Source organism: Pinus tabuliformis, chromosome 2_2, assembly GCF_031772625.1.
Source record: "Pinus tabuliformis cultivar Carrire ecotype Pingquan chromosome 2_2, CPIR1, whole genome shotgun sequence".
Lineage (NCBI taxonomy): Eukaryota > Viridiplantae > Streptophyta > Pinopsida > Pinales > Pinaceae > Pinus > Pinus tabuliformis.
This window is the reverse complement of record NC_142300.1, coordinates 1,139,537,600-1,139,544,916: the sequence shown is the minus strand read 5'-3', so window position 1 is coordinate 1,139,544,916 and position 7,317 is coordinate 1,139,537,600. Positions and strand designations below refer to the sequence as shown.

At 36.4% G+C, this 7,317-nt stretch overlaps 1 long non-coding RNA gene across 2 annotated transcripts; it reads left to right on the top strand.

Moving 5' to 3' along the window:
- Positions 1 to 3,937: 3,937 nt before the first annotated feature.
- Positions 3,938 to 6,147, top strand: LOC149197412 (uncharacterized). Of its 2 annotated transcripts, none has more exons than XR_016254200.1 (3): positions 3,938 to 4,634; positions 4,756 to 4,865; positions 5,067 to 6,147. It is a non-coding gene; the product is annotated as an uncharacterized LOC149197412 (long non-coding RNA). The 2 variants fall into 2 exon arrangements; XR_016254201.1 differs by having other exon boundaries at positions 3,941 to 4,634; positions 4,785 to 4,865.
- Positions 6,148 to 7,317: the final 1,170 nt, after the last annotated feature.

Genomic DNA, 7,317 nt, shown 5'->3' with positions numbered 1-7,317 from the left:
GCCTCACCATATGATCCCTTCTTGGATTCCTTCTGTGGACAATTCATAGCATAATGGCCCACCTCATGACAATAAAAGCATCGCACTTTCGATTTGTCAAACTTCTTCCCACCATGGGAAGAACTGGATTTGGAATGGAATGCCTTCCATTTCCCCTTCCTTGCCTTACTCGCTAAGCCTAGATTTTCCTTATCATCTTTCTTTGATGAGGATCCATCTCTGGTGATTCTTCTTATCTCCTCCTACATCAGATCCGACCAAAGTTGTTCCCAATCTGGCAGTTTCTCTCTTCCATTTACCGAGTCTTGGTAGCTATGCCAACTCTTAGGAAGATCGAGGAGAGCTAGACTCACCATGTCATCATCGGCTGTCATGATCCCTACACTTCCAAGCTCATCCCTACAGGTGGAGAGCTTCTTCAGATACGTAGAGATCGTGTCGCCCTTTTCACACTTGATTTTCTGAAGCCTGTCTTTCAGCGCCAGCTTCCTTTGATCATTGTTGTTCTAATATAGATCTTTCAATGTTTTCCACATCAAAAATGGTGTCTCCTTCCCATGGAGGCTCGAGACAATGTGGTCTCGAACTCTCTCCAGGAGGATTCTCCTCACTCTAGCCACACATTTCTTCCATTCTGCCAATTCTGTAGCATTAGCTGCTGCCGGCTTGGGGACTTCTTAATCAATGAAGTCCTTTATACCATTGTCCTCTAATACTGCTTCCATGCGATCCTTCCAGGATATATAATTCGAGCTACCATCAAGAGCATACTGGAGTCTTAAACCGTTGAATGTCATTGGTGAAATTGAGATGTGATAAGAACTCGATTTCTATAATCAGGAACTTCAAACTTCGAACTTCTCCCTTCTTTGTATACTGTTCTTCGCTTTGATCACCTTTGCTATGATACCATGTAGAATTTCCCACTGTAGATCAACAGATTATGCAATATACTAAAGCAAAATACAAGATCTACTTCTACAACAAACTTGTGGAAGCTTAATCGAATATGAGCAAGATCAAATAGAACACATATAACTGAGAATGAGAAAGCAATCACACATGAACATAGAAGAATACTCTGGGGAAAGCCTCAGCTGAAAACCCCGATCTCTATATTATCATACAAGTGGAAATATGTTCAGATTACACAAAGCATCAGCTCACAAGCTATCCCACTCTCAGTACAATCCAACAATACAGCTCACATACTGAATAGACACAAGATATGCCTTCCCTCAACCCTCCAAGCATCCTATTTCCTTGCGCAATTTTCCTTGGGGTCCAATGCTGCCACCTATGTGAATTGGCCTCATCACACACTCATCAAACCCAAAAGTAACCGCGCAATCTCCAAGGAATGAATTCCTCTTGCATGCAAGATATATCCTCCATGGAATATTCCTGCAACTGATAGTACATTGTCCCATCATCTGATCTCAACTGGGTCTCTGTCTGAACTTACATGCATGAGTTATTTATAAGAGACTATTTAGTTATCTTAAGTGCAACAGTTACATGCATGCATGCATTAACTAACTGAACTCACAATTAGTTCAACAAACTATTTGAACTAATCTAATTGGACTTAACTCAGTTAATTGAGCTAACTAATTACAACTCAAAGTACAACTCATCCTGATCTCCTTTAATCAAGGGATAACTTTCTCAATCAATGGAGAAACTGTTGCATGTCTTCACATAGACTTCATGTTTGATTTTCTAAAACTAATTAACTCAAGATGAATTAATTGATTATTTTACAAACAACTGGTAAGATCAAATTCGAATTTTAATTCTCAATTTTAGTTTAGGGACTAACTAAAATTGGAATGTATCCCAAAATGCTATTTATAGCAATGCTAATTTTAGCACTTCTATTTTTGGCTGCATTTCTTGTTGCTATTTTCAAGATATTGGACCAACACATATCAGTGTCAATAATGCTTCGAACCGTGTCTATTGAAATTAGATCAAATTTACATAAAGTATTGAACCCCTCATACCTGATTAGGTTTGTTGGGTATCTGGACCCAATCTTCAAGGTTAAGTTATGAAGATGAGGTTAATAAAGAATTAAATTTTCTTCAACATATTTGAAACTTGATTTTGGTACTTCCATCATCTTCGACTCATTGAGAGCTATCCAATGATAAAACCTTCTTCCAAAAACAAGTTCTAGATAAGAAGTTATGCCTCTTTAAATATTTGTTCCTATGGCCACCTTATCCTTCATATATCCACATGGCCTCACCTCATTGGACCACATGTTGGGCATAACTAACTCAGTGTATTGACAATCAATCACTAGCTAAACCATTCACCCAAGAATGCACCTATTCTATCTAGCCGTTCTGATGACAGTCATTAACACATTGGTCTCAACTCCGACAATTATTCTTACTTTATCATCTCATCCCCCCTTAGCATACTCGAAGTTGCTATGGGGAAAACAATGGATAGGTTAACCACCTAATGCTTGATCTGTTGATGGCTCGATGGCTCGATGGCTCGATATTTCCCTGCATTTAATGGATCTTCTAGTACTTCTGACAAGTGATGGCCTATCAAGTTTTGTTATGGTTTAAATATCACTCCAATAATGGCTTTGCAAGAGTCCTAACACCCGATAACTGCATCATTGCCACCACCGCTACTAGTTAACAACCGCCTTAGCACCATTTCAATGCCAAATTGATGCCACATAGATACCATGTTAGCTTCCCATCAGCACCATTGGTTTGTTTTTTCGATATTCACAAAAAATGTAGCATATTATTGAAAGTACACTTCGTGATTCAAGTTTATTTAAAAACAATTTTTTTTTTTTTTTTAACATTAGAGTGAACAAAATAATAAGTAGCATTCTTAAAGAAGACTTGACATTCATCATAGAATTTATGAATTCCTGAATTAAAACTAGTATTTGAAGTTCTGAAGTTGCGGAGCTTGAATGGAGATAATACATATTGTGTCATCGATGAGTTTTGAGTGAGATCTGGATGGAGTTTCGAACAATTCCAACGAGACCTCAGGAGTTCTGAACAAGTACCGAGAGAATGAGAATGAGATCTAGGTGCTAGCACATAGAAACATTCTTTCTCACAATGTAGATTAGCACCATATGTTACAAGTGAGTCGCAAAATAAATAATGAAATACAAAATAGATATGTAATGGGATATTGTATAAAGATCCTACATGATTCTCCACACCTTGAAAGAAACAATTTAACATGTCCCTACCACTGCCCATATACATCATCCAAAATCCATCATCCATATACATCATCCAAAATCCATCCATATACATCATCCAAAATCCATCATCATCTGCATAAACCAACCATCATATTAATAAAATGCATCATATATATTAACATATATGATCACAAATAGAATTTGCTCACTAAATACAATTACAACATTTGCAAAACCATGGAAATCTTTTGTTAAAATTGTGAAAACACATAAAGAAATGTGGAAAAAAAATCACCATTGGGTCTGTTCCAACCCTAACGATGACTTACCATAGTCAAATAATTGACTTAGTACCTAATGAATGACGCTGCTCACCCGCCCTCCTACCCCACATAAACATATCCATATCAGTGGTAATGTTAATCGATAGAAGAATGTTATAGTGGCAGCGTTCATGTTTGATCCTGGGTCTCTCCTAGATTAGGCTAGACAGTTACCGATTCACCATGTGGTCAAAAAAAATGTTAATCCATGGAAGAGAGTACGAAGAAAATTAATTGCGAAAGCAAAAGTAGTCGTTGTCGAGGTGAGTTATCTTCGGCGTTATCAGTGTAGAAAGGACCCCCATCACAAGTCACGACTGGTCCAGCACTAAACGATGGGTGGTGATTGGAATATTTTATCATCAAAAGTCAAAAATGTTTATCTTGGTATCGACATCCTACCTGTCTCAACTTCATCATCTTTGCATTTGCTTGTCCTGTCAGTCTCCTGGCTTTATCAATCTGTCCATCCATGGCAACCGCCCTCCATCACAATGACAATTGCTTTTCCTCTTCCCTCCTCGGCCTCCAACTGCATCTCGACCATTTATCCCTGTTCCTATGTGTTCACAAACCATGGCGGTCTGTTTCCTCTCTCCCGTAGCCCTAATCCGATGTGTTCACAAACCATGGTGGTCTGGTTCATCTCTCCCGTCGCCCTAATCCTATCTGATTCCTCAACTATCAAAAACATTTTTCTTTTCCTTCTTTACCATCACCGATTACGATGTATTCATACATCATCGTGGTCTGGATGTCAAGAACATTGTACCCTTCCATCTCTACCGTTCCCTGGTAGAGGCTGGGTTGCAAGTTCGTTGAACTTGGTGGAGAGAGGCAACATTTCTTCCCACGTAGAACCTGATGTTCAAATTGCCTCCTTTTAAATTGCAATTTTTTATGCGACCTATCCTTAATCGAATTGGTGCTTGGATGAACTGTACCGAGTGGTGAAGTGGGGAGATACCATTCTTCCCATCTTTTACAGAGTCGAGTTCCATCCAACAGATACATTTTGTAGGTCGGTTTATAAGTCCGTGTGGTGGGTATTGCCTTTATCACTGAAAGTATTTGGAGCGCTTGTTAGAAAGAAAAAAACACAGATGTAACTGGTAAGTGCGTCTCTCTGCTTATTGTTTGTTTTTTACTAGAATAAAACATGGGTTCAACAAAAAAAATAGATATGGGGTTTAGAAATTTAGAGAAGAAATGTTAACAAATATAACTGACCAGGATAAATATTTGGGGGAGAAATATTGCAGAGGAGATATGAATGCTCTGTAGTAATTTGCTGCAAACGACCGACAACATTGATTCAAGATTTACTGGAGCGATTTTCATGTGTAAGTGTTTCGATCATTTCTATGTTTGTATTCCATTGAAAATAGATTTATCAAATTTGTTGATTACAAGTATGATAGATTTGGGTAGCATATACTTTATCTGAATGAATTGGTAACTAATGAAGGATGATAGATCTGTAGACCTCTCAAGTTTGTTTTTGCCAAGGATGATAGATCTGCATAGTTTTCTTCTATGAACAGGTAATAACCGAAGTTCATGGAGATCAGTACCTTAATAACCGACATTTGCGAGGCAAGGGGTGCGTTCAGAAATGTTCTGGTAGGAAATATGTAGGAATGGGCTGCTCGGGATCTGTCTCAGGCATATATTCAATTGTTTTCCAATTTTGTGTTATGAGACATTCATTCCAAAGACTATAGGGAAGCAGAAGCCCCAGGAAAACTTATTTGCCTATGTCTGATCGTGTATTTCTGTAAGGAATTGAGGCAATTAGGAGGGCTTTCCAGTTGGGCAAAAGCTCCAGAGTTAAATATCAGCGGGTATTAAGAAGTAGAGAAGCTGTTATGCCTTGAAACATTGATATCTTTGGAGGTGGTTGATGCTTCTTGGTGTAAAAAGCTCAAGATCATACAACGATGGGGCAGCTGACAAAACTTCGTACACGGAAAATTGCAAAAAAAATTTGAGATACAGGGCTTGCTGGGATCACAGAGCACCAGGAGAGATGGTGCTGTCTAGACACATCGTTATTGTCTTCTCAATGGCCACAGAGACAATTTACCTTTGATTTTTCTAACTTTTAAATAGGTTTCATTGTAAGTTTCATTGTAGATGAATACTATGGACAAAAACCATGGATGCTCTTGATGAGTCAAGTTTACTGAAGCAACCCTAACAGAACTGTCTAGTTGAGAGGATTTAAAGTCTTTGAACAAGCTTAATGGTAACGGTCCCAAAGTGCAAAGAGGTGGGGGAGTTCTTGAGCAGCTGAGCACAATTGAATAGAAACCTCTTCATAAGATGATCGTTCTGTTTTACAAAGAACACAAATGCAGCAGTGTAGTGCTTATGTTATGAGGAATGTTGAGATTGTTTATTGGTTGTAAAAACAGTACAGTAGTGCAGCCACCTGATGGGTAGTTTTATCATGTTTAATTTGTAAATAAAGTGGTGGTTTACTGGCTATGATAAAGAGAGATGTTGCAACGTTTATTGTGGACATTGCTTAATCTCTTTAGCTCTGCTGTTTGTTTTCAGATCCTTGATAGCTTCTTGGTCTGTGGAATTCTTTTGGGACTGGTTACAGTAAGATGAATTTTTGTTACCATAAAATTATTTGGTGAATTGAAAGACCATTTAATTAGTTAGTTTTATATGTCTTTACATAGGAATTTATTATTTCCCAATGATCTAGTTTATTAAAATCTCTGTATTCAGAAAATGAATTTGCAGTTTAGGGGAACTAGTGGACGTGAGAAGAATTTACATTGGTTTTTATCAAAATCACTGTATTAAGAGATTGAACTTGCAGTTTAGAGGAAATACTGGGTGTGAAAAGAATTTAATTTGTTTTATTGTTATATAATTTCATATCAGTTGTTTTAGAAATAATTCAGATTCTTTTAAAAATTAATTAATATTTATAATAATGTATTAAAGATAAATAAAAAATTTGAAGATTATAGCAATAAAAACCCTAAATCCTGCAGTATTACCGATACATCTTTATATTTTTATTTGTGTTACATGTAACGTAATAAAGGAGGAAGGCTTTAGATGCAAAAGCTTTATATAAAGTTTATGTAACGATATAATGAAGGCCTTTCGAATCTCCAGGCTGGAGTATATAAGAACATAAATATTTGAGAGTATGGATTTTACAATTTTATTTTATGTTGATTTGTTATCAGTTTAGTATTTGAATAACTTTTTACTCTTCAATAAGAAGAATGGTGAATATAATTTTAATTAAATTATTTTTTTATACGTTAATGATGGCAGGGCAGTAATAGTAAGTTAGCGATAAGAATTCTATATTAAAAACATTTTTTATTATCTAGAATGAATTATAAATATTTAATATTTTTTTAATCTATGAGAATTATATATTTTTTAAATTTAATTGAAGTTTAAATTAATTGGTTTATGTGGAGTTTATTTTTTATTAAATCACAAATTTCATTTTTATAGTCTAAGGAGTTGAAAGTGAGAGTCACTTGTAAAGATTAGGATCCTAATAACAATATCCATTGGACAAATTGTTTTTCCATTAAATATTGACGATCCTATGATCTCACCCTAAAACTATACTATCCTTACCCTAGAAAAAAAATCTCAAAAGCCTATTAATAGTAAATGGTAAACAAGTTGCAACTGAAAATTGGTAGGAATGCGAAAAATGGCCTTTGCAACTCTCACAAACAAAACTACTCTCTGTGTGACCGGAGCAACAAGGTTCGTGGCCTTCTCGTTGGTCAAGCGCTTACTCTG